Source organism: Haemaphysalis longicornis, unplaced genomic scaffold (assembly GCF_048455015.1).
Source record: "Haemaphysalis longicornis isolate Haplotype H1 unplaced genomic scaffold, Haemaphysalis longicornis Haplotype H1 scaffold_63, whole genome shotgun sequence".
NCBI classification, from domain to species: domain Eukaryota; kingdom Metazoa; phylum Arthropoda; class Arachnida; order Ixodida; family Ixodidae; genus Haemaphysalis; species Haemaphysalis longicornis.
Window position 1 is genome coordinate 1061945 of NW_027526411.1, and position 27233 is coordinate 1089177.

Here is a 27233-nt window from a genome sequence, read left to right on the forward strand (position 1 = left end):
TGTAAGACGTTAGTCTAGACCGCTCTAAGCCGTCCGGCTTTCGCTTTGGAGCAGTTACCGCCCGTTCAACTTAGTGGGGTGACTGCGCCTCACGGTATGCGACTTTGTGTAGCCGAGGCCTTGCCTTGGCTTAGCGGTGGCAATAACGTTCGCGGAAAGCTGACCAGGAGTTGCATGAGAGAGCTTATCGGGTCATGTGACCGCGGGGGTGACATGTTTACGATTGGTTAGTTCTTTTTTTGTGTGTGTGTTTTATTTGTTTGTAGTGGACCAATCGGGGCTTTGAGAGCTGATGTCACCCTGATGTCAGCCCGGATATCCGCCTGACATCACGTGCACTCTCGCACCAGCAGGGGCGCTGCCCAAATCCTATAAATGCTAGGAACCACATTTACGGGGGGCGGATTTTACTTCTTGCAGGCGCTTCGCGCCATCGGCTATGCCGAAGTTCTTCTAAGATCCACCACTTGGGTCCATTCTCGTTTGTAGGTACCCTGTACCTTCGGCTATGCCGAGAGTTGTAACCAGTTACCCCATTTTATGTAAATATTGTAAATTTCTCTTGTAAATAGTACTGCCCATAAACTCCAAGTTATATCGTACCCAAGCCTGCGTCTAATGGCTACCGGAATCCAGCAACCACCGAACCCATCGACTCCTCGACGGCCGCCTCCGGCGGCTTAAAGGGACACTGAAGTGAATTTGTCAAGCTCCCGTTTTTGCTTGCACTGCGTAGACTGGCTCAAATTAGCACACTTTTCATCGTTTATCCGGTTGACAAATCGGTAATTATTTTACAACGCGCGAAAGAAGAAAAACTACCATGCGCGGTTTGCGGCGGCCGCACCAACTAAGGCTGTGACGTTGAGAGGAGGGGCGCCGTGATTGGACGATGCCCAAGGTTAGCAATCAAACAAGTTTCGGTTTCGGTTCTGTAAAACATAACCAATGGCGTTGTTGGATGGGCATTCTCAATATCTCAGTAATCATCGTACCGCGCTTCTGCCATGTTGGCGGCTGTAAAATGCACAAGATAAGCCTCCCGGACGGCTTGTAGTCGTAGCATTCACTAGCCGAGACCTACGCAGTGCATGAACGTCCTCCGCGTAGCCGCAGACGCCCAAATGCCATGCGCTTTTCCCCCATATTTGGAGCTTGCCTCCCTCATGCCTGTATCGTAAAAAGCGTGTTCGCACCAGGCCAAGGGTCTGTTCATTCTGGCCTGTGCCCACTGCCTGCAAGCAGTCGGTGCTTATGGCAACAGCACGCCAACGAGAACTCGCTAGCGCGCCAGTGCCAGCCTGCGCGTGTTTTGTGAACTAGTTCGTGTAGACATGAACGTTGCGGCCCAAAAAAAGGTGAACTCAATATAGAAAACATCGGCGGAAAACAAAAAAGTTAACTTACAAAAAAAAAAAAAGCACGTACCCGCGGGGATTCGAACTCGTGACTTGCAAAACATTTGCGGTGAACTACATGACGCCTCAGCCCACTCGGCCACGAAGCCGGATCCGCAGGGCTTCCTAATATAGGGTATATATTGCACAACCGGTTTACACTTTTATTTAGTTTTGGCATTTCAAGCAGCTTAGGTGACTATTTGTTGTACTGCGCTCGTGCAGTAAGCGTCGCCCGAGTTTCCACAGTAGCTCACGTCTAGCAATTGCATTTCGTAGACGGAAAAGCGTTCGCAGATGCGTAGTCGTGCTGCTGACCGCGCCCAGCGCAAAAAAGTGCTTCCCGCGCCCTAGTTTTACGCTGTACGGTAAAAATATCAGTTGATTTTATTTATTTAGTACCTATATTAACTTCGCTGACTCTTCTCCCGCCTTCAAGAGGCCTTATATTTTCCTACTGGCGTACCAGTCAGCGAAGCGTCGCATGTGCGCTTGTGCAGCGCCTATGTGAAGCGACCTTGACTTGGAGCTAGATACAGTGTACAAACAAACCAAGTAAAGAAAGGCACATTCTTCCATTCACAAACGTGTCCTGGCTTCGTTTCAACTAAGCGAACGAATTGCGACCAGGCAATTTTTTTTAACCTCCTTGATTGCGACGACCCGCCGGCGGCCGGCGGACGAAACGCTGGGCCGACTGACTCTGTCTGAAGGCCGGGGAGCCGTGCAGTAGCGTAGCCAGCCAATTGCCAGCTCCTCCCCTCCTGACGTCACACGAAAACGCCAGAGAAAATGGGCGAGCGTAAAGAGAGGAGGACAGCATTTTCGAATTAGTTTTTCTACTAAATAAAATCGCGTAAACGCGCATAGAGTGGTCGAAACATGGCCTGGGGACTCCGGACTACAATTTGCGCTAGTAATCCCGCAATGTTTACATATCACTTCAGTGTCCCTTTAACAGATCGTCGGCCGCGCCGGCGAACATCTTGTCTGGTCCTCATCGGCCGCACCGACGAACATCGCGTCTGGTCCTCACCGGCTGACGGCGGTACCAGCGGATCCACCTTTGGGGGAGGAGAGCGAAGGAAAACTTTACTGTGTTCATTAGTACAGCTCCTACGAGAGGAGAACGCTCAGCTAAAAAGACAGCTTAACGAAATCACCACCACTCTGCGCACGATGGCGGCCGAACGGCAGCGGCCCCGCACGCCACCACCACCACCCCCACCGCAAAGGGAGGCGAGCCCTCCGAGAAGTATGGAGGTGGCGACACCCTCCCAGGCGAGCGACACGCAGCAAGACGACGACGCAGACGACACGGAAAGCGTGAACGAACAACGTGCCACGCAGAAGACGGCGGCGCTGCGGCGCACCCTCGAAAGCCTGAGGATGCGACGCCTCACGAGCTGCCGTGACAAGTTCGACGAGTACGTCAACAGGCGCTTCGATGCAGTGGAGCACGACGTTCACACGCTCAAACAGGACGTAAAGAAGGTATAGTAGTCGCAAGCGCACATGCAGACGATCCTAGCACAAATGCAAGTAACGCAAACACAAATTCAGAACCTCCTCCAACGCAACTTCGGCCAGGAGAGCGGCGACCGCGAGACCGGACCAACCCGCAACGCACCATGACGCGACGAACCAAATCGAGACCCAACCTGTTAATATGGCAGTGGAACGCTAATGGCTACTATAGGAAAGCGGCACTAACGCAATTGATACAAAGCAAGGAGAGACCCCCGACGTAATTTTCATACAGGAGACACACGCCAAGCTCGAGCCGCACCTCACGGGGTACCGAGCGCACGCCAGCCCCCCGAGCGCCTTCACGAAAGGCAAAGGAGCGGCACAGGGGGTGTGCACCTTCGTGCGGAAGGGGATCCCTTTCTTCAAGTGCGGGAGCCTCTTCGGCGAGGGCGTGCTCGAGTACTGCGTTACCGAAGTGCTGGTGGGGAAGAAGAGCAAGGAGTCCATCTTCCTCGCTAACGTATACAGTAATCCGACGCGCAGTCACCAGCGCTTCAAGACGACCCTCCGCAAAGCGCTGAACGAGGCGGCAAACAACACGGTCGTGATCGGCGGCGACTTCAACGCACCGCACAAGGAAATCGGGTACACGAATACGACGGCCAAGGGGAAGGAGCTGTTGGAGGAGGCAGAAGAAGCGGGTTTCACGATACTCAACGACCCGTCAGCTTCCACCCGCATCGGCACGTCGGTGACGAGAGACACCAACCCCGACCTGACGTTCGTACGACTGTCGCGAAAGGCGAGGGGACGGGTGAGCTGGATCAACACCGGGGAGAATCTCGGGAGCGACCATTACGTCCTGGAGATCGCATTACCCGTCTCGGCGGCACCCGCGGCACCGAACAAATACAAGCAACGGCATCACCGACTGGACCCTTTTCCAAACGCGAGCGGATGAGGAGAAGGAAGACGACATCACGGACATCGACGCGTGGACGAAAGCGCTCGTGCGGTGATCGCCGACGCAGCCACCGAACACGAAGCCGACGAGGAAACTCCCCAACTCGATAGCCGCCTCGCACACTTACTGGAGGTGCGCCGGTAGCTCCAAGAACGGAGGAAAAACGGGCGCAAGACCAACCATAGGCTCCGCACGAAGGTTGCGAAGCTCGGTCGGGAGATTGCAAGCTACAGCAAGAAGCTCTGCGCGCAGCGCTGGCACGAGGTGTGCGGCGAGGCGGACGGACAACTACACAAGGGACGAACGTGGAAGCTCCTGCGCTGCCTCGTCGACGACATTTCGACGAAGGGGTACCAGCAGCATCGCCTAGCGCAAATCGTACACCGCGCCGTCAAAGACCTCGGGCGAGACGAGACGGTACGACGCCTGAACGCCAAGTACCTCCAGAGCACCCCCGGGAACAACACCACGACTACGCCGGCGAAGCCAACCCCGAGCTCGATAGGGACATCGAGGAATGGGAGGTCCGAGCGGTGCTGCAAGCCATCAACTGCAAGTCGGCGGCCGGCCCTTCAGGAGAGGAACGAACACACTATTTCGGCGGGTGAGGAGCATCGCTAGGCGGATGTGACGTCACGTTTGCTCGCAGCGTTCCCGCGCGGTATGTTTACATTTCTTCGAGTGCTGCCTACACGGCGTACGTGCCGTAGCGAGTCAAGCAGTTGCGTTCGACTTATGCGGTCGACGCAAGAATTCATAAACTGGCGATGGTTGTCGCCCTGTCAGTCGTCGTTCAACAGCTCCAGCGTCTTTTGGCACAACAGCTTTGCAGTTAGCTGTAACTGTCCACCATCGGCCGACCAGGTGAGCGCTCCTTTTTGGCGGGTTTGCAATCAGTTCATATATCTCTACTAAGCTTGCTTTCTGCTCGCGGCAGCGACGTTTACGAAATTCTTAACGGCGCGTTCTCACCGTCTTGCATTATTGTTGCTGTTTATGCTGCTCTGTTCGCGGCTGTCGGCGATCGCATGCTGTTGACGGTTTGTTGCACGGCGCGGAAGCTCGCTCGCATGCAAACCCGTCTCGCCCGTGGCGTTTCTTTGTCACTTCTTCAATGTGGCGTCATTAACATCGCATGTTATCCTATACGATTTTTTTAGGCAACGTGCCTTGTGCTAACCTATCTTAATGTTGTAACGAAAATGAACTTGCTATGCGATCTATTCGTGAAGTTAGAGCGTGACAGAACGCTGTTGGCAAGGTTTTCGTGTGCGCGTGTGGTTCGTGAGGGCGTTGTAACACGCTGCTTTAGCCTCTTGCACCTCTTTCCTGCATCTAGTACTCTTGCTTGCCAGGTGTGCCTGCCAAGGGATGCTTACTTGTTATGTGTTTTCATATTTAATAGTGAACCACTCAGCGTTCTATAACTGATGCAAATGCAGGCGGAACGACCCCGATAACAACGCAGGGCAGGAGCACTGCTTGTGTGATCTTCTCTGTCGTTTGCCCTTCTTTTCAGTCGTCGTAGATTATTTACTGTTGCGAGAACGTTGTTTGATTCTTCACGTTTCATTTCTTTCTCTTGCAGCATCTCTTGACTGCAGTCACGGTGCAAATAGCCTGTGTGCAGCACTCATCCTGCCATTCTAGTGGGAACTGATGTTCGCAGGCCACTTGTCACAACCTAACGGGTTCCCGCCCTTGCCTGGCTTATAATTGATGGTATACTTTAGATACACTGCTCCGTTCTCTCTCTGCATACATTTAAAGCGAGTGTTTACACTAACGTGGCAGTGAATAGCCATGAAGACAGCAGCGTGTGTACTGGAAATGCCAGTGAAAACAAAACCAAATGGTCTACAGATCTATGCCAGCTTGACCATTACAAATCTTTCAGCGAGTATCAAAGCAATGGACAGCTGGGGGTATCTCGTGCGCTAAATTGTGTTCTTCCTTCTGTTTGTTTTCTATTTGCTGGTATAAATTTACGACTTGATAGTATGAGTAAGGTAGACAGAGAACAAAGTGATTGCGTTGCTCTTGGAAATGCCTTACACGAAATAACACTGCTTCCTGCGAGTTTGCACTGCTCAGTGCAGGGAAAAAAGGTTCCGTATAACAAATAATTTGGTGCACCCAAACCCATCTGTGATGAGCATATGTCATGCATGGATTATTTAAGGGCATGTTATTAGCTTTGGCAAAACAAGAAAGTGACCTCTTTCTTGTGCAGAAAACTGGTTTAGTAGTAATTTTGGCTTTTGTCTGTCCAGTGTCAACAGGAATAGTAGCCTTGATGCACGACTTTGCAGACACTTTCCTGTCACCTTCCTTCAGTGTCAACACAGTGGTGGTGAAGACTCCTGGGCAGTCGAAATCGCATGATGACAGGCAGTTATATTCTACCACGAGAAGCACCCTCCACAAGCCGTGAGGCCTTGCTCTGTTTTCAGCTGGGGCTCGTTTCGTTGCCAAGTACCTTGGCCTTTTGGGTAAAGCTCCCAAAACAAGGTGGTCTTGTCCCTGTTGGAATTGTCATGTTGATCATACTTTTAACCCACAGCTTTCCAGTTCATTTCCCTTGTCTAACCCAATTCTAACGCTATTAGTAGTGTAGGGAAATCTGGTGTCCAGCAGCTTGCATTTCAGAGGGAATAGATGTAGCAACTACATCAAGCACTAGCTGATTCTGCTGCTTAGTGCATTTTGCTGTGAGCCGTCCAAAGCACCACAAGGAGAAGCAGTGCTGGTCTTGCGTAGTGTACTACTTGGGAGCGGCAAAATTACAATGCACCTTTTATGTCCTCATATAGGGAGCCTCAATTTTTTATGCTGCAGTGGAAATCATGCGAATGCATGTTTGTAAACGTCCATTCCACCAACAAATTCACGGCATGTCTTGACAGTAGGCGCAGTTTTATGCATCTAGATAATCACCTGTACCCATTTATCACAGGCCTGCAATTTGCACATGGTCGGATTTAAGCACCCTAAATGTGGCAAGTGTAACCGACCGTAACACACTATCTTGAAAACTCTACCTTATCAACGCGAAAGCAATATGTGGCCCATTGAATAAGAAGCCACTATCCGCTGTCTGTACTAGCACAACAGCTCCTAAATCGGCTGGCAGTGCAAAGAGAGCAAAGAGTGGATTGAGTTCAAAACTTTGGGAAGAGTTCAAACCACATGGGCATCAAACCCAGGACATCCCTAGTGTAAGTCCAGCACCACATCCTTGACACCACTATAGCTCAGTGGGTCTAGCTGACTAAAATTGGACCCAGGGAGCACATTATGACCTTAAACTGAAAAAACGTCCACAGGTTCAAGCAACCCGACATACAACGAGTTTGAAATTTCTTGGCAATTCATTAGGCCACACGCTCAAGCTACAGCACACAGCCATAACATCCCCACTCAGGTGAATTGGCCAGACACGATGATAGCTGCTGTCAGAAGCTCATGGCTCTTTCACCAATTCCCATTTGTCTTAAAACAATGCTGCTTAAATTACACACTGGCCAACTGCACCTCATCGAGTATATTTTACGCTCCTAGCATTCTGCAGTGGCCTTGTTTAGTGTTAAAGACCTACGTATTTGATCACATGTGAAGACTGCGATTTCTGTTAGAGCATTTTGTGCTTTCAACCTGAATTGGTTGACGCTCGTCAATTCAACACTGGCTGCAAACTTTGTGGTGTAATAAACAGAAAACCTGGATAGAGTAAAAATACTGAAGAGTAAATTATGCTAGGCTTATACATTGCACAGCCAGTGATGGAACTGCTGCTCCAATTGCGCCAAACTGCTCCATGACGGAAATTCTGCTCCACGCTGCTCCAAATGGTCGTTTTAAGGAATTTTTGCGCCAAGCGTGCGCCGAAGTGGCATTTCGGAAGCATGTTGTAGCACTTTTAACTCTCTGGTGCAAAACCGAAACTGAAAATAAAATGTGTCTAGCGTCGCCTTTATTTACCGATCCAAGTCAAGCCTGCCTGTAAGCCGAGTTAGCTGCGATGTGTCTGCGCACAGGTCTGCGCATCTGTGCATGCCTCCTTCGTCTGCGATCGCCCACAGCTTTCTTCATGGCTTTGTGGCCACTCTGGGGCACTTGAATTCGCGCCTGTGGCAGGATGGCGCTTTCAAAGATGCGAGGTAAAGCTTTCGACTCGTCTTCATCGTTCTCACTTTTTTTGCGTCTTTTGCTCTGTTCTCTAATGCTCGCGTGACAGTGCATTTTGTCGCAGTGAACCAGCACACAAAGCACAAGCGACTGGTAGAAATGAATGCGCAATTTAAATTCATAATCGTCCGTTCGGACATTTTTCTGTAAACTGGTGTCTGCATCATGCACGTGACGCGGCGCTCACCGCGAAGCTACGTCCTTGCCTTTTCTTGTTTGTGGGGCGCTCACATGTCGACATGCTTTTGTGAATGGGCGTATGAGAGTTTGATTCGCGTTGTGGTGAACTTCAGACGGTTCAGGGGGGGGGGGGGGGATGATATATATATCAGATTAAAAGAATGCGGGTTCAACGGCTCACCAGCGGGTTATCCAAACGTCTCGCACATTCTACTCAATAGTATGGCGTAAACGTAACATAACGAGGCGTTCTCCATTTGCGATTGCGGGCGTGTAAACGTCAGCAGTTAGCAGAGTTTTAGCATGGCGTTTTCGAGGTGGCCCGCTAACGCTAAGGGTGCACCAAAGTGGTGCTTTCCACTAAGCAGTTTTAGCATATCGTTACCGTGTTTGCATTACCGTTTACCGTGTTACCGGAAGCGCTGGCGACGGTGAAGCCTGTGCCGGTAAGTTACCGTTCACGGTAACTCTCACGCTGCGCAGTCTACTCCCGTAAACACGCTCAATGGTAACGTAAACACGGTTTCGATATGCTAAAACTGCCTAACTAAAGCTCTCTAACGGCAAATGCGTCAGTTGTGCTAGCGGGAACGGCGGCAAGAGCCTGTACTCAGTGTTTTTGTTCGCAAAAAAGCGACCGTGTGTTTAGTTTGCTGTTGTGAGTAAACGTCGGAATGAGTGTTTATACTATTCTGCAATTTTTGTAGCTGTTTTTGGTGGCACAGGGTTCGTACAGGCTTCAAAGGCAAAAATTCAAGGGTTTTCAAGGACTAGAAAACACATTTTCAAGGTCCCCATCTAATGTTTTATATGGGATTATTATATCACTTTTCCAACACAATGCAAAAGTTTTTTATTGCACAATACCTAAGCAAATTAGTGCCCATTTAGATAGGTGCTAACGGGTTCGTATATGCTCCCCCAGCTTCATTTTTTTATTTCATGGCTGGTATTTAGAGGTTTTTCTTTTTTCTTTGTGTTTTTCTGAGGCTGTTTGATTTCAAAACTTGGTTAATATTGCCTGCATCTCCTGCTTTGTCAGCAAGAGTATCAGCTGAAATTAAATCGAGCAAGTGTTGCTTCAAGGCAGTATGAACTATGTACACGTCCACCATTTGCACGTAAAAGCAAACGTAGATGGAGCGTATGAGGCACAGCAAACATGCAATGAGCAAGCGTCCACAGACTAGAAGGAAGATGCAAGATAGAGAACAGAAGCTGGCTTTCACTGGATTGTGCCGTGATATGGATTGGATTGACAAGTGCCTGCTCTCAATGTTGCCTTGTAATAATGAAAACCCACCAAACTTGTAATTTCACGCAATACACTGAAACTTGATTGTTACAATGTTTCTCCACATTTGTTAACACCTAAAATCCATGACAAACACTTTAAATTCTAGTGAAAAGACAGGACCATTGATTCTCTCAGGAAAAATCAAGGGTTTTCAAGGACCATTTAAATATTCCAGGACTTTCCAGGCCTTGAAATTGACACTTCTAAATTCAAGGGTTTTCAAGGTTTTCAAGGACCTGTGCGAACCCTGTGGCAGTGTGGTGTCTTGGCAGGTTTTAAAACTGGGAAACATGCCAGTGCACAATTACAGTTGTTAGGTTTCCCAGAAATTTCCACTTAATAGTTCCTTCTACAGTATGACAAAGAAGTTGTAGGGCCGCAAAAATGCTGAATGTCTTGATTACCACGCTGTTTTTAAATGGCCAAGGTGGTTTATCTACGAGTTCTGGCAACTTTTTTGGACTGAAATGATAGCGCTTCTGTTTGCAAACTCACATAAATAGTCAGAGTTGAGCCAAATGTACAGAGCAGTGAGCTTTTGTGTGTACTGATGTGCCGCACATTCTTTTTCAGGGCGGAAAAGCAAGTTCAACACAGAAGTGCTAAATGAGACAGATGCCAATGGTGACTTAATTTCCGTGTGGTGCAGACCCGGCCCAAAAGAAGACGAAGCGACGTGCATTTTTTGCAGCAAAGTCATTCATTGTTCTCATCATGGCGTTAGTGCTGTCAAGCGACATGCAAACAACAAGCAACATGTTGAAGCTTGCAAGCAACACAGAGATGAACTTGGGGCACTGAAGAAGCCGGCTACGACGCAATCTCTTTTGGAGTCCTGTCTTCCTGCAGGGTTGGGAATCTCAGAAGCCGATCGAGCCACGTTGGCAGAAACATACTTTGTTCTTGCAGTAGCCATTGCTGGAGTACCATATTCATGGGGAGACACAGCGACATCCATTTTTCCACTGATGTTTCCAGACTCTAAAGTCGCAAAAGAATTTCAATGTGGGAGAAAAAAGGTGTCCTACGTTGTGTCCGATGGCCTTGGCCCGTATTTCAAGAAAGCAGTCGTCGATGAACTTAACAAGGAAAGCGTGCATTATACCATTGAAATCGACGAAACGCCGCTTCCAGAACAACGGTGCCAGCAGCTAAACGTCATTGTCAGGTACTTTTCCGAAGTTTGCCAGCAGGTTGTGGCAGAGCACTTGCGTTCTTTTCACTTGGGGTCTGCAACCTCAGATGTTTTGCTTGCGCGAGTGAAGGAAGCTGTCCAGGACCTGCCTCAAAGGAACATGCTCTGCTGCTACAGTGACAGCCCAAACGTCATGGAAAGTTTAAAAAAGAAGCTCAAGCATGATGTAAACCCAACGCTGCTCAACATTGGAGAGTGCAGTTTGCACAAAATTCATAACACTTTTGCAAAAGGAATCGAAGCTTTTGGCAACAATGTGGAGTCAACTTTGATGGACGCTTATCACTTTTTCAAAAACTCTGCGGTGCAAAGCGCAGTTTTGAAAGAAAACCAGAGATGCCTTGGTCTGCCTGAATCTGTCTTTCTCCGGCATGTAAGCTCACGGTGGTTGAGTCTGGGTCCTGCCCTGGACCGTTTCATCGAACAGTATCCTGCACTGAAGTCGATGGTCTTAGATGTGCAGCAAGGACCTCGTGCTGCTGGTACAGTCTATAAGCGCCTTCGTGAAAACCTCAGCAAGAAAGACCTTCTTGCCGCGGCACTGTTTTTGCGAAACGTGGCGGACTTGTTTGTTGGCTTTTTGGAATTTTTCCAGCGTTCTGAGCCGCTTGTTCATGTTTTGTACGAAGAAATGGTGAAGCTCTCCAAGAAAGTTCTTGGTCGGTTTGTGCGCACTGAAGCCTACCGGGACCTCACTGGGGAAGAGCTAAAATCTGTTGATGTTGAATGTTCAAGCAACTGGAAGCAAGTCGTCGAGATTGGGGGTGACACAGAAAAAGTCATCGCAGAGTGGTCAGCTGAAGAGAAAAAACTGTTCAGACTTGGAGCAAGGAGCTTTTACATAAAGTGTGCAACCTACCTGCTATCAACCCTGCCACTCGACAACATTGTCTTGAGGGATCTCAGGTAACTCCGACCAGACATCATTCATGAAGAAAGTTCTGTTGTAGCGTTCCGAAATTTGGCGCAACACGTTCCTCAAGTGATACCACCTCAAGAGATGTCAGCTTTAATGGATGAGTTGGCGCTCGTTTCTACGGAGAAGCTTCAGTATGACCCTGGTGAACGCATTGATGTTGCCTGGCAACCCATCTTTTTTCTGCGGGGAAAAAACAGTGGTCCAAGGTACCCTTTGCTAGGGAAGCTCGTGAAGTCTTTGCTGTGCCTGTCGCACGGAAATGCTGATGTTGAAAGGTGATTTAGTGAAAATCGCCGGCTGCTGCTAGAGAGGAGCAACCTTTCAATTGAGAGCATAAATGGTCTTCGTGCTATTCAGTCATTTTCCAAAAGGTACAACCGGGACGTAGCCACAATTCCGATCAAAGCGGACATGATGAAGGCGGCCAAGCAGTCGCATAAGCGCTACATAGAGCGAATTGCCAGAGAAGACGAGCACGCAGCTAAGAGAAGCAAACTTGGCAGCAACTGCAGTTCAACAAAGCCGCAGCAAAAGCAAGACCCAAACACAGAAATTCATTTGGCTAAAAAAATGCTGACCAATGCTGAAGCCCTCATTGCAAAAGGCATGAAGTCACAAGCTTTCGCTGACATTGCTAGTGGCCAAGCATTACTCAAAGAAGGGCAAGCAAGGCTTGCAGATGCTCTCCACAAGCTTGAAGCTTCAAAAAAAAGTACACGTGGCAAGGCGTTGTAGTTTTCAGTGCAAAATATCGTGAATCATGAGTGATCACTTCGACCACATACCGACTGTACGCGGTGGCATGTACTGTCCATAGGAATTGACAGCTTTGAACCCGTCACTCATTTTCAATACCATGTGTTTTCACTAGTTTTAAGAATCTTTACAGCAGCGCATTTTTGTCTTTTTGTAGGTGACGCTAGACTACAGTAATCTTGCTCTGTCTAGAGTTTCCCATCAGGTTTTTATTTAGCTTGCTGAAGTTCTTTATTGTCTGGGTAAATGCTCAGCTTAAAGCCTAGATGGTTTTTGCATTTTATGTAAACTTTCCATATAAGCAGTTTTTGTGTGTGTGTGTGTACTAGTCTTGTTATGATTGTAGAGTTAGTCTTATTTACCTTTGCTAATAAATATTGGAAGCTTTAACGGTTTGTTTGTGAATACTTTCACTCTTAACTGTATAGAAGCATATTTTGGCATCAACTCCAAAGTTGCTTATGGCTGCTCCAAACTGGAATTTTGCCTGCTCCAACCGGTGCTCCAAGAGGTAAAATGCCAGTTCCATCACTGACAGCGTAGCTGTAAACATCAAAATTCAACTTTTTAGGTTTCACGTGGAAAAGCTCAGCATAGCTTGGGCCAGCTAGGAGGGGTACTGCAGTGGAGGGCTATAGGTTAAGTCAGGCCACTTATAAATCTTTGACATGCTTCGAAATCCTGGCACACAGGCATTTTTTTTTCTACCTAAACCAATGCTTTGGACTTTGGCCAAATGTTTTGTACGGGTTAAACTGCACAATGCAATTGCAAATTGCAAATAAGAATTGAACAAATGTACTGTTGTGTCCCTCCGAGAATCCAGTGCATGCCCAATATCGAAAATTGCATCCAGCATTCCAGCTATCGATTCAAGAAATGTTCTTGTATGTCCAAGAGATAAGCTCGAATAAAAAGTTACCCTACTTCAACTGCATTCCTTGCATATTTATTTATTTGAAAATATTTAGCACGAAAACAACAAAACAGTACAAACAGGCAGTGCTGTCACTTTTCGTGCTCTCTCTCTCGTGCTTTGTTGTTTTTCCACTGTTTATTATTTTTAAAAATATGCCACATTTGCCATTTTAGTTGGTTTTATTTGTTTTGATGTTATGCTGTGTTGCCAAGAAAACTTTGTAAATGTCACCTCCAAGAAAAAATAATAATACCTAACATTTGTAAGTGTATGCTTCTTGATGGATAGCAACTCTCACTATATGAAAGTGAAGCCAAGAAAACACCAAAGTCGTCACAAACACTGAAGAATGTTTATTGGCATGGCATCACATCACTTGCTGGACAAGCAACAAGGCACCATAATGCTGCTCAGCATGCTCCGTGGCTAAAACCGCTTGATAAAAATACACACACGCACTTATCTGCCCCAAGGTGACCCTGAATGAAAATGTGACATGCGCAACACTGGAAATCAACAAAAGTTATTGGGTCAGGCATAAGTGAAAAGTGCAAACAAAAGTCGAGGGCACTTTCATGCGTTGGATGACGAGACTGCTGGCACAAGACAGGAAGGATCGAAGAGTGCTAACTCAGTATTGTATGGTTACAAATACGTGCAGAATGCTACTCACTGGGCCAAAAGTGCTTGAAGACCCCCGATTTTAAAGCAAAACTTTCTATGTCTCACTAGTGGAATATGCCATGCCAAAAAGGCATTGCAGAAAAGCCAACTTTCTCTGACAATGATAATAATCGTGGGTAAAGAAGTGCAGAAAAAAAAAAACGCTTCCTGCAGTCAGAAACAAATCAGGACCCTCGCAGTGTGAAACCAACATCTCTTCCGTGACACCATTGCAACATGGTCGAAGCAGTTTGAATCTGGATAGCGGTGCATCGACATACAAAATTAGACAAAAATAGTGCACCTCACAATCTAATGACGACGACAGTTGAACGCGAAGCTTTCGTCAAGCAAAATCAAGCGGCGAAGTTTCAAAGCCACTGCGATCAAAAGTCCAAACTGCGTGCAAGTAAAAGTGATAGCTCAAACAGGCAACGTCCAAGCTCAGATGACAATCAAGCAAGGAATCCCTCACGAGAAAACTTTCAGTTAAACTGAAAGACAGGTTCTCCTAGACACCCTTTCCGCTAACTTACGACCGAATTCCTTAAATGATCTCTTGCGTCCCTCCTACCCACCTAATTTAGCGAAGGCAGTGTGGGACACTCTCCTGCATTTCATATCCCAACCCACTATTTTTCCCTTGCTATTTCCCACCCATACCTGTCGTGAACTGTAACTAATCGCTACCCCTAAGGGGGTCTGACGCACTAGCAAGAGACCCCCGGGTGTTTTTTCTACATTTCAATAAACGTTAAAAAAAAAGCCATTATTGTCGTAAGAGAAAAGCGTGCACGTTTTTTTTCCTTGCAATTACAGCAACTAATGAACACATGACAGAACAAGTAACAGAGAGCAATGATGAAACTGACAACAACCACAGATTTGCACATAACTGTGGAGAGGAACTGTCTGGATAGGAGACGGAGCAATAGAAGAGCGCAGCAGTTGCGGCTGAACCTTCCCACGCAGCCGAACAGAGACGAAGAATACAGCAAATGGACAAAATTAAGGGTTGGGAGTCTTAGTAGCCACTGTACTTTCTCGTCAACCAGGCGTGTGGCTGGACGGTATAGATGAACAGCAACGCGGGAGCTAGAGGACTGCTTGCTGGTGACGTTACTACCACCCAGTAATCTGTACTCCACAGTACACAGTAGGAGGAACCAAACTGGAAGTGGGACTGCAAATTGCCATGATGTTACAAATGAAAAGTGCTGCGTGGCTGTCACAAGTCAAGGTCAAGCACCCTTAGAGGGAAGGTGCCAAAACCCCTTAGAGAAAAGATGAAGACATCACATTTGAATCTAGTGGCTAAAAATGAACCATTCACGTAGCGCCCCATCGTAAAAGGGGGTTGATCTTCACTCATTTCCTGAAATAAAGTTTAAAAGAGGTTCATCCAGGGCAGTTGCCACCAGCACCCTAGAGTAGTATGGTGGAAACACACCTCAATCTTTGCTTTTGGGAGGTCTTTTACCGGGCTGTCTACCAAAATCCTCAAATTCTTTTTTTCTAAGGTGGCACACTGGTCTTAAACCAAAAACAAAAAAACATGGTTTTTACAGTTAGGACGATAAAAATTGGGGGATGCATGTGGTTTCTCATTGAAATTGTAGATATAAAGTTTGTTTCTGTGTAAAACAACTATATTCAACTTTATTTGGCTTTTATGTTTGATTTTTTACAGTGTTTGTAAAAAAACTGCAGGAGGGATGCAGCTGAACAAGGTACCGGTGAACTGTGCACAAATCAAGGACTGACTGCCAAAAGACGAACATTATCATTACCGTATTTATTCAAATCTAAGCCGATTGTTTTTTTAAATACTCATGACTCATACTCATATATCAAATACTCATATATCAAACTCCAGGGTGGGCTTGGATTCGAGGATTTTGAAACACGCGCCAATTTCCAAGTGAAATTGAGGGAAGTGGCGCGCAGCTAGCGCCACCCAGAAAAGTATTGTAGCCATTACTAGACGAGCCAGTAGCCACTTAAGGGGCCATAGCGATGCCGCCATTTTGAACTGTGCGGATAGTGACCTGCGTGCGGTGTGGCATTTGGTTTTGACCAACGTTACTCTAGTAACGTTGTTTTTGACAGCGCAATGGCACCAAACAAGCGGTGCCATTATATTGCCGCTTTTACAAGAAAAGTTGTTTTAGCCGCGGAGTTGTCGTCGAACGTTCAAGCCGGGCGGGACTTCGGCATGGATGAAAAAAAATGCGCGCCATTGGAGGATGCAACGGGAGAGGATATTTGAGTGCGCCGCAACAAGGATGGCCTTCACCGGACCACGAGAAGGCCGTCACCACGAAATGGAGATGGCATTGGCTGACTTCGTTCGGACGCAGCGAGCAGCTGCCCTTCCAGTAACGACGGAAGTGCTCCAGGCAAAAGCAAGGGAGCTTTCAAGAGAACGAGGCTTATCGCGGGCACACTTCAAAGCCAGTCGGGGCTGGCTACAGAAATTCATGAAGCGCTTCGGCTTTAGCCTCCGTCATCAACCTCAATCGCCCAGAAGTTACCCGGTGATTTTGAAGAGAAACTGATCCGAGTTCCAGCACCACATCTTCATGTTCAATAAATGTGTTTTCTTTTTGCAAACGCTTACCTCGCATTTTTCTTTGGCCTACATTCGAGGTAAGTGTTTTTTTTTTTCGTGGCTTCGGACTGTCGGGGGTCGGCTTAGAATCGGGGCCGGCCTAGATTCGAATAAATACGGTATATATGGTCTGCAGCAGAAGTGACAGCTGTTTGAAGTTTGGGCCTGGACGGCAACACCAGTTTTCCTGGTTCCCATTTTCTAGGCCCAAACTTCAAACTCCAAAGCTAGGTGTGGTGCTGTCGGGACACTGATGCCGCAACCCAAGCCTGGGAACAAGCGGAGCAATAGCGCAGTTGTTCCAGCCTCCTCTGGAACAGTGATTCAGCTTCTCACGACTACCATCTTAGCAACCATGACTGCTCTAAAAAATTGGTCACAATAGCAGTGAAGAACCTTTCAGAAATACTGCACTGCAACCCAATAGATGGTATTCACTGAAAAGTTCAGAGGGAGATTTCTTCACCCGACAACACTGGAAACCACCACATCTGTGCCTGCGCATTGTGCCCACACATCGCAGAAAAAAGAAAACCTCGGCGCATATCGTCTGCATCACTTCAACCCGATTGTCGGCCTTAGTATTAACAGAAGACCTATTAATTGCACTCAAATTACGTGGTGGTGCTCTCCTTGCCCTCAAGAACTTTGCATCACTGGAGAATGAAACTGCGGCTATGAACGAAAGCGACACGGCATGCAAGAGGCAACGCTGCAGTCGCCCGTGACTATGGATGTTGACACAAGTGCCATTTAATGCACAGTTGAAAACAAAAACCAAATATTGCTTCGAAGAAATGCTTTATGCACACGCCGATTTATATTTATATTCTATATTTACAATAAATGAAGCCAGTGCACGTGATGCCATCTCCTGAGTTGTGCCAGGCTTGCACCGCTCACCCCCTTGCTGGTAGCCATGTGCTTACACTGTGGTCAACCTCAAGTCTTCATCCCTTTCCTTTGAAAGCCTTCTTTGTGTGCGCACACAACTCACCACACGCTGTTGAAAATGAAGAAATAAAAACGTGCAGCACTAGAAAGCATAGCCGCTACCCCAGCAACAAGTGGAGGGGGCACCCTTTTGTTTGTTTTGCCCGAGGCGACTGCCTAGAATGGTGGATTACCAGCCTGCGCATGCACAGATTGCTAATAGAAAAAGGTCCATTACCGCAATCTCATGGAACCCGTCGTAGCACAGACACTGTGGCACATACATGGCGGCACACACACAGGGTTGCCCACTTGTGGGCCACACCAGTGAATACAACCTATGAAGTGCTATACCCACCACCGATATAGCATTATCTAGGTGCAGTCAGAAACACTTTTTTATATGTTTACACATACCGTATAAACCGGATTATAGGTCGACCCCCAACCTTGAGGTGGGAAAAGTTGACAAAAAAAATAATTCGGCACAGAAGCGCACTCACAATGTCTATATTTATTTTCGACGCCCATCCGTCACTGCCACTCACTATGCCTGCCGAAGTCACTCGTCCGAGCTCTCAGAGTCGTCCACGGATGACTGCTTTGCACTGTCATCTTCCATGCCATCAGGCGCGTTGCTGATGGAGCACTTCCTGAACGCTCGTGTAACCATGTCGTCGGGTAGCGACTGCCCAGAGGACACCCAGCTTGACACGGTCGTAACCGGCCCGTATAGGTCTTTTTGTTGTCGCCGGCTATCCACTCATTGTACAGTTCGTGGAGCACGTCCGTGCATGGCCTCCGGAGCGATCGTGAGCGAAGTTCCCGGACGAAGTTCCCGGACGAAGTCTGCCACTTTGTTCTCCAACTCGGGGTGCACCGCTTGACGTCCACGGAACGATCGGTTTCGGGGGTTGCACGCGCACAGCTTAGCTCTCTGGCTCCGCCAGTACCACACACTTTCCTCCGAAACGCCTAACTGGCGTTGCGCCGCCATGTTCCCATTCTGCTCGGAGACTCAATCGCCATCAGCTTAAACGCCACGGTGAACTGGCGCCGACAGCCGCCACTCATCTCGGAACCGAGACGTACAGAAATGTACGCACGCACAATAAACGAGTAAAAGACGAAAAATTAGAGAAAAACGAAATCAAATAAAGGCCTGATGGTGCGAGAGAACAGTCTGACACGAATGGCGATGGCGACGGACTGCGCTTGCATATTGTTGCCAGACAACGATTTACATTCTGCCAATGACCGCTATATAAGACGACGAGTGACTTTTGTGCGGATTTTGTCGGAAAAAAACTCGACCTATATTCCGGTTTATACGGTACTTTCAAGCGTTCAGAGGGTCAACATGGCTGCTTGTCACTGCTTCTGACCGATCATCCATGGGCCGATCCCACCAATCTGGCTGCCACAAATCACGGTAATAACGCAGAAGTCTTCAATTGTGGGCCGGACTGACACACACGATTCGTGCCAGGGCTGTCAAGCTGGCGTGGCAACTTTCTGATCGCGGCGTTAACACGCCACAGTGGTTCGAACACTTGCCCAGTATGAAGGTAGCTATTTCTGTCGTCGTTGGTTTGTCCCATAACGCATGCTTTGCTGATGTTTAAGTACAAGACCTGTGTTGACTGGCAAGCTTCTCTAGCTCGCCCAGAATTTCTCGATACGCAACTCTGAGCTGACGTGCGAGCATGTCTGTTTGTCGTGTGGTTCCTTGTTAATGAGCCAGACCATGCAACTGAATGGTGCGAATGCAGATTTGATGCTTTCAGTGCATTTCACTTCTTTCTTCGATCAGCAAGAGAGAAACTGTCACTAATGCTCTTAGAAAGACGGGGCGAGTCATAAATGCTGCTTGGACACTTCCTAGTACCATATAAATAGTGTACTTAATCTTCCTGAGAGCCAAAACATCATTTAGGTTGTAGTGAAACAGACCAGAAAACACACCTGCCCTTTTTCTTGTCCTTTCTCTTTGAAGCACTCCTTTGTTTATGTATTGAAAACCAATTTGCACAGCGGCACACTTTATTAGTTATTTGTGTATATGGCTAATTTTTTACAATTTAACATTTATATGTTCTCATTGTAGTATGATACTAATCTTGATCAGTGCATTTTTGAAGCAGAGGTGGTTTTCTTCAGGTGGCAGTTCCTTTTCTCTACAAAAAATAGTGCTTACTGTAAACAGGATCAAACAACAAAAAAGGAAATCTGTTTTAAAGGTGTTGTGCCACCAAACTTGTTGCTTGTGCATTCTCTGTTGCAAACGTTTTATAATTCGTTAGAAAGCATGATACATGCTCTCACACGCACATATTCTGAGTGAAAAATTTATTATCGCACGATTCATGTGAACAGGATTCGGTTTCGGTTTCTGGGCGCCGATTCAAGCAGTGACGTCACAGTGTTGCGAGGAGGCTCTGCCACGGCGGCGCTGCGGTACGTTGCGACTTTACTGCGGCGTCTGCTCCCCCACATACGTGCTTCACCACGGAAGTAAACACGCCGACTCGTCACGTCAAGCCGCGACAGCTCCGACGCGGATTCTTTGTCTGCATCCTCGGATGCAGACAAATGAAAACCATGGATTTGCAAACCATACAAATGCTAAAAAAACGCTCAAAAAAAAAAAAAAAGCTGCCCCCGCCGCGAATCGAACCGTTAAGGTTGACCGGATGGGCGGAACGCGCGAGACCACTGAGCCAGCGAACAAACGATTCCACTCCGCGATATAGCCGGTGTACTAGATGGAGGCCCATCCTTGGAGTCGTACGTCGGTGTTCACTAGCTAGTTTACAGAATTCCTGGCTTGTAAACTCACATTTTTTAAATAGCGCTTGCGCAGCAAGGTTCCACGAAGCCCCTGCGACAGCTTATCGCCATCAACTCTGCTCTTCTGCGAAAGCGCTCGCAAAAATAAGTGTGCCCGGCTGCGACTGCGATTTTGCACTGAAGGGATAGTGCTTGCCGTACTTTGGTTTTACGTTTTACGTTAAAAACCTTTGCCGATACTGATCTCTTATTACCCAAATTACCCTACGTAACTGTTCTTCTGCACGAAACTGACCTTATATTTTCTACAGGCGAGCCGATCGCACATGCATTCCGGGGTAGCGGCGTCGCCGAAGAGCACGGCCGAAGCGTCGAACGCCAAAATACGGATCGCATTAGCGCTAGTGTTGAGTTGTATGGGCTTCATGGAACTTACTGAGTTTATTACCCTCCAGAAATTAACAAAATAGAGCCGCGTTCATTGCGGCACGAATGTTGTCGGGGCGCAGTTTTCGCTTCTCGGTCGATTGACGACGCGTCGTGCGACCAGTCAGGCGACTGGTTTTGTTGGCGTCTTCGGTCGGCGAGTCAGTCACACTACGGCGACTTTCCATCGGCCGACGTGTTTGTGTCGCCGTCGGCGTGGTGTGACAACGCGGTCTGGCAATTCGGCAGTTGGCCGATGTTTTAACGACTCGTCGTCGTCGTATCGGTATAGTGTGTCGATACGACCAAGCGACCAAACAAACTGTGGTAACTGGAGTTCACGTTCACGTCGCTCGAGTCGCTAGCGTTGTATGACGTCACAAACTTTGCTGCGCTGGCAATTCACTGACGTCATGGTTAGTGGCGCTAGCGATGGGTCCCGATTTCCAGAAGAGCATTTAGGTAATTTTTAGAAGCGAATTAAAATATATATTAAGCGCTTGCTGTACCCAGCACTTCGTGTTGAGGGTCCTTGCATGCAGAGGAAGCCTACAGCAGGCTTTTTACAGACTTAAAATTTGGTGGCACAACACCTTTATGTAAGGAGGAGAAAGGTTTACGCCAATTTATAAGGCTGAGACAAAGATTATGGCAGTCACTACACGTGCTGCGGTTCCCGTAGGGCTAACAAGCGATTTGCAAAAAACTGGACAACACTTCCCATGATGCGGAAACCGAAGATATACTCCTGCAATTAAAATACGGAATTATCGCTGCCCCTTCAAAGGTAGATAATTGAGCCATTTTGGCACTTGATCTTCAGAAAGCTTTTGATCGCGTATCACACCAGGCTATTTTGTGTAACGTTGCCACTTTGGCTCCGGGTCGCCACACATACAACTATATCCGTAACTTCCTTTCGAACCGCACAGCTGTTATTCAGCTGAGTGACCTACAATCGGACACTATCCATCTCCCAACCATTGGCACGCCTCAAGGCGCAGTATTATTCCCGCTCCTATTTAACGTTGCCCTAATCCACCTTCCAGTAAGCTCGTGAAATTAATATTACGCTGTGGACCACCAGAGGCAGCGACTCTCAAATCGAGGAGGTTCTCTAGCAGGGAGCTGACTTAGTTACCGCCGCCGCTCGCGAAGTTGGGCTTGGATGCTCACCTGAAAAATCTGAGCTTTTAATCCTCCCCGCCAAATCAACCGGCAACCCAGCCCAGACACCCACCATTGAGGTCCGGATTGATGGTAGGGATGTTCCCCAAGTGGCAGTCTTGAAAATACTTGGGCTCTGCATACAGCGCAATTGTGCAAACATTAAGTACCTAGCACAGCTGACTTCTCGGGTGAATCAGACGATCGCCCTCATCCGCAGGATTGCTGCCCACCTCATCGGTCAGCTAAATAGGCTCTCATCCACCCCCCCCAGTCACACTCTCCTTGTTACTCTTAACCTTAAGGCCCCTATTCTCTGTGACGACAGGCTCCCGGCACCAGCCGACATTCATGGCTCCCTCACTATCCGCCCTTTACCGCGCAATATCACCCTATTTTCAACAAGCAGCGTACGGAACAACGGGCACAAGCTCTTACAGAGAAATACCCCGTCCACCCCACTACGGTTTACATGGACGCAGCTTGCTATCGACGGCAGGACGCATACGCTGTCGCAGTAATCAACCATCCTACACTCCTCCTCTTAAATCCCTAACAGTCCGCACCATCCGACCCGCTGAGGCGGAAGAGGCGGCAATCGCGCTAGCCCTTACACATAGGCCGCCCCCTACCACTATCGGTGGATAGAATGCACATGGACAATAAAACCTACACATATGACCCAGTAACTGATACTGTTATCGCTTCGAACATATAGCTAAGGACAGGCATCCACCCTTTGCGACCTAAGAACCACTCAACTAAAGAATTGCCGTCGTTATCAGTTACGCACACTAACATTCGAAGCTTACTTCCTAAACGCGACCAGTTATGCTCTTACTTGGACGACAGTAATAGCGACATCTTGGTGCTAACTGAAACTTTGTTACATTCTGACATCAGTGATAGCGAACTTTTTAAAAAGAGGAACTACAGCGTTTATAGATACGATAGAACACACAGGAGAGGTGGTGGTGTTCTGCTCGCAGTTAGAAACGGGATATCGTCGTTTTCCATTGAAACGAATGCTTCGGTTGAAATAACTTGGGCTGCATGCGTGACGGCATCCGCTAAGGTCTTAATAGGCGCCTGCTACCGTCCACCTGACTCCGATCCATCCTTCTTGAAGGAACTGCGTGAAAGTACATCTTGTGCCTTGAAACAATGCCCTGCTGATATAGTCTACCTTTTCGGGGACTTTAATTTCCCTCTTATTGATTGGTCACTCCTCTCAGCCCCCTGTAGAACTTCAACCGAATTCATTAACTTAACCCTAGACTTCAATCTTGTTCAAGTTATAGACAAACACACTCGAGGGTCTAACATCTTAGATCTTGTATTAACCACTGCACCGGAAAGCATAGGATCCGTATCATACATCGATAGGTTCAGCGATCATAAGCTCCTTCACTTTACATTTCACACTCCTTTAAAATTTCCCGGTGCCATCATTAAAAAAATATGCGATTATAACAATACTTTTCTGAGGATTTACCTTTGCTGTTAAAAAATAACCCCAGAATGTTTTGGAAGACAATTTCAAATAATCGTTCTAATAATGACATTGTATTACATGGTGACAACGGTGTTCCCCTTCAGGAACATGCATGTACGCATGCATTCAACCATTTCTTCTCGTGGGTATTCACTCAGGAAGATCATTCCACCATACCCATGGTTCCCGAATCCAATTACAGATATATGCAGCCAATTAATATTACTCCTGAAGGCATCGCTTCACTAATCGACAGTCTTAAAGTCTCCACTTCATCTGGTGTCGATAACATCAACTCAAAAATATTAAAGAACACTGTGCACATCTCTAGTCAAATTCTGTTCCATATTTTCAGTAAATCATTGACATCAGGTCAGTTACCTGCCGACTGGAAAATCGCCAAGGTTGTTCCCATTTTCAAATCCAATAACAAACACGCACCCGAAAATTATCGCCGGATTTCTTTGACGTGCATGTGCTGTAAATTACTGGACAACATTATTGTATCTAACAACTTTTTTTTTCGTCCATCAGCATGGTTTTAGAAAAGGCCTGTCATGTGATACACAACTGCTGGAATTTACAATTGACATGAATGCTAACCAACAAACAGACTGCCTTTTCCTTGATTTTTCAAAAGCGTTCCTGGCCCTGGAAGTTTGGGCCTGGAAGGCAAAGCCGGTTTTTCTGGTTGCCACCTTTAAAGCCCAAACTTCAAATGGTCGCAACTTCTGCTACAGACCAGATAGAACGATAATGTTAGTCTTATTGCACTCTTTGATTTGTGCACAGTTCACTGGTCCCCTGTTTAGCTGCATCCCTCCAGCAACTACATGTGCCCCCCAATTTTCATCATCACAACTGCAAAAATAAAGTTTTTGATCAAAGACCCATGTGCCCCCTCAAGCTGATTACCCAAACTTTACATTGTGTACTTGTCTTTTCTTCTTTTTCCCCTCTATTTTTTTGTTTTTTGTTTTTCAAAAATGTAACCCCCCTTACTCAATGCTCTTCAATGGGCCTGTAAGGTATAATAAATAAATAAATAAATATTCCGTGATGTACTTCACAGCGTCACGGGAGGGTGAAAAACGCTGGAAAACCCCAGTCATTCTAAAGGTTTGTGGGCTGTAATTACCAACCTGTTTGAGATGTAACTATCCTGAAAAATGACCGGCATACTTATACTGATTGTTTTGTTTTTAACAGTTGAAAAGTCTGAACTCTCGTTATAACAGACTTCGCACATGATTCCGTCAGTCTGTAGCAACAGTATTTCAATAGCAGTTCATGCTTCTTTTACAGTAGGCTGAAATCATGTTCACTATATCAAGGTCTGTTGTAAGGAGGTTATCTGCATATTGGAAATTTCATCTAGCAGCCTGGGCGCAGGCATCCTTGACTTGTGCGCGTTTGGGTGTATGATGATGGTTGGAGTTTTTTGGCGCAAGGCCACCTGGGGCAAAGAGCGCCAAACAAAAGTATCTATAAGAAAATAGTGGCTACTAAAGCCAGAATAACAATAAAATCAATTAAGGGCAATGGTGATGGCTGGTGTATAGGGCCAGACAGATTTGATTATGCGTAATAGGAAATGAGGTTTAAAAACTTTACGTCTGACAAGTACTCAAACACACGTTTCACGGAAACCATGGCATCGTCACCTAGAAACAGCGATGGATGTAGGGGAATATGTTGTCTGTAGAGTTCTCTGAAGTGTTTGTGTCGTGTTGTGTGAAGTGCCTTGCATGTGATTAGTATGTGCACTACGGATAGGGCCTCTCCGCACCTGCTGCACTGGGGTCTAGAAGATACCGTCAGCAGATACGAGTGCGTTGCATGGGTGTGCCCTATCCGCAGCCTACCCAAGGCGACTTCCGTGTGTCTGTTGTGTGAGTCAGCTGTGTACCGTCCCAAGTGTGGCTTTATTACATGTAGTTTGTTGTCTGTCTGTTCGTCCCAGTGTGTTTGCCATGTTCTGCGCAGGTGTTGTCTTATGTGTGGCTTGAGGTCTGTGTAGGGTATCGTTGTTATGTCTACAGTGTTCCTGAGTGCAGCAGCAGCGGCCCTCTCATCTGCCAACTCGTTCCCAGCAATCCCAGCGCGTCCTGGGACCCAGCAGAGGAGCAGCTGATGCTTCTGCGCATACACAGACATGATAGTGTTAAATACAAGATTAAATATGTGGTTTTTGGGGCGTGTATGCGATGACAGTGCGCGAACAACACTCAAGGAATCTGTGTAGATGATAGACTTCGGAATTTGATTTTCAAGTATGTGTCGTACAATCAGTAAAATTCCATATGCTTCTGCTGAAAAAATTGTGTGGACGCTCATGGTTCTGGCTGCACTGAAATTCGGACCACGAGCAGCGCAGGAGACCATAGTGGAGGTTTTAGACGCGTCACTGTAAAATTCTGCAAGTGGGTATGTAAACTGCCGACAGAAAGTGCTGCAGTATTGCAGCTCGAGGTACCCGATTTTTGTCAAGTTTCATAAAAGAAAGCTCGGAGGACACAGGACGAACTTTCCAAGGAGGTAAAATGTCTGAAAAGGATGATCTGTACCCATCTAAAAATGAAGCGCTGAGATCCGAGGCTCGCTCTCTCACTCCAAGTGAAAAGGGCAGAGGAACGGATGGGCGATTTACAAAAAGCACAGATGTGGATGTGTCGTTAAAGACAGGATAAAAAGGATGGTTATTCAGCGATGAAAGTTTAAAAGCATAAAGTAAGTCTATGTACGTCCGTTGGTTCTCAAGGCTCCACTTATTACACTCGACATACAGACTCTCGACAGGGCTAGTGCGAAAAGCACCCGACGCAAGCCGTAGCCCTAAGTGTAGCACTGGGTCAAGCATTCGCAACGCTGTTTTAGCGTTTGGGTGTCAAACATGACGTCAGCCCAACTGGGATCTCTCCCCTTGTTCAGATCTAGTGTTGAAATGAGCGAGATCCAAGAGCAAAAAGCGTGGTGAAGTCACACCACAGGGCACAGTTGATGAGAAGGCACTTTTGACTTCACTGGTAATACAGCGCAGGAGCCGTTTAGAGTGCGAGAAGATTGACATGGCGTCAGTCGCAGCGACGGCCACTTGTTGAGAAGAAGTGGCAAAAGACCAACTCCGTGTTCGGCATTACAAAACGGGATGCGGTGCAGCCGAAGAAGTGCTGGAATAATTTAAAGAAGCAGCAGTGGAAGGGGGAGGATTCCCGTGTTATTAAGCGGCAATAGTTCAAGACAGGTAAGTGACACATTCGCAACTTCGTTGAACCTCATGCGCTATCGATAGATTTATTACATTTGGGGCCCCTTGTGAATGCAAAGGTTGTTCTTTTTTTTTTTTACTGTAACGTTTACGCACGTTTTCTTCTCATGCAAAATAATGTAGGCCGTTCCTCAAAGATGTGAACGTCATGTAGTACCTGATTTTTGTTCAAACAGCCCGCTTGAGCATACCACATTTGTAAATTTCTTATTGTAAGTTCTTTGACATTGAGAAATAAACCTCACTTCAATCACTGTGTATAAATTTTTTTAATAAACGCACGTGTTAAACACCCAACATAATGTGCACTGCAGGAAATGTGAGCCAGAATCTTGTTATTGCCAGATTGAGTGAACCTCGTCTTGTATGTGGATCTTTAGAACCCTGGAAAATAATCTTTCATCACCCAAGCCCTGACCGCTTACGGGCAGTAATACAAAACCACAGCATACTGCAATACATGGAGGCCTGCCTGAAGAACAGCACAGCAGCCCTGGCAGATTAAAATAGAGCTTTCACATTTACACCCGCAACCATTGTTTGCTGCAGTTTCAAAGAGAGGTCTACAGTGTGATCACTGAAGGTAACATATACA

At 47.1% G+C, this 27233-nt stretch overlaps 1 long non-coding RNA gene across 2 annotated transcripts in view; it reads right to left on the reverse strand.

The window, feature by feature from the left end:
- The window catches only part of LOC144144149 (uncharacterized), an 86983-nt gene that overhangs the window by 46649 nt on the left and 13101 nt on the right, over positions 1-27233 (reverse strand). Inside the window, exon 4 of one of the 2 annotated variants that reach the window (XR_013317170.1) lies at positions 26831-27022. The exons of the other annotated variant lie outside the window; for it this stretch is intronic. This is a non-coding gene — a long non-coding RNA (uncharacterized LOC144144149). Of the gene's footprint in view, positions 1-26830; positions 27023-27233 lie in introns of those variants that run through there. 2 annotated transcript variants of the gene reach the window in all.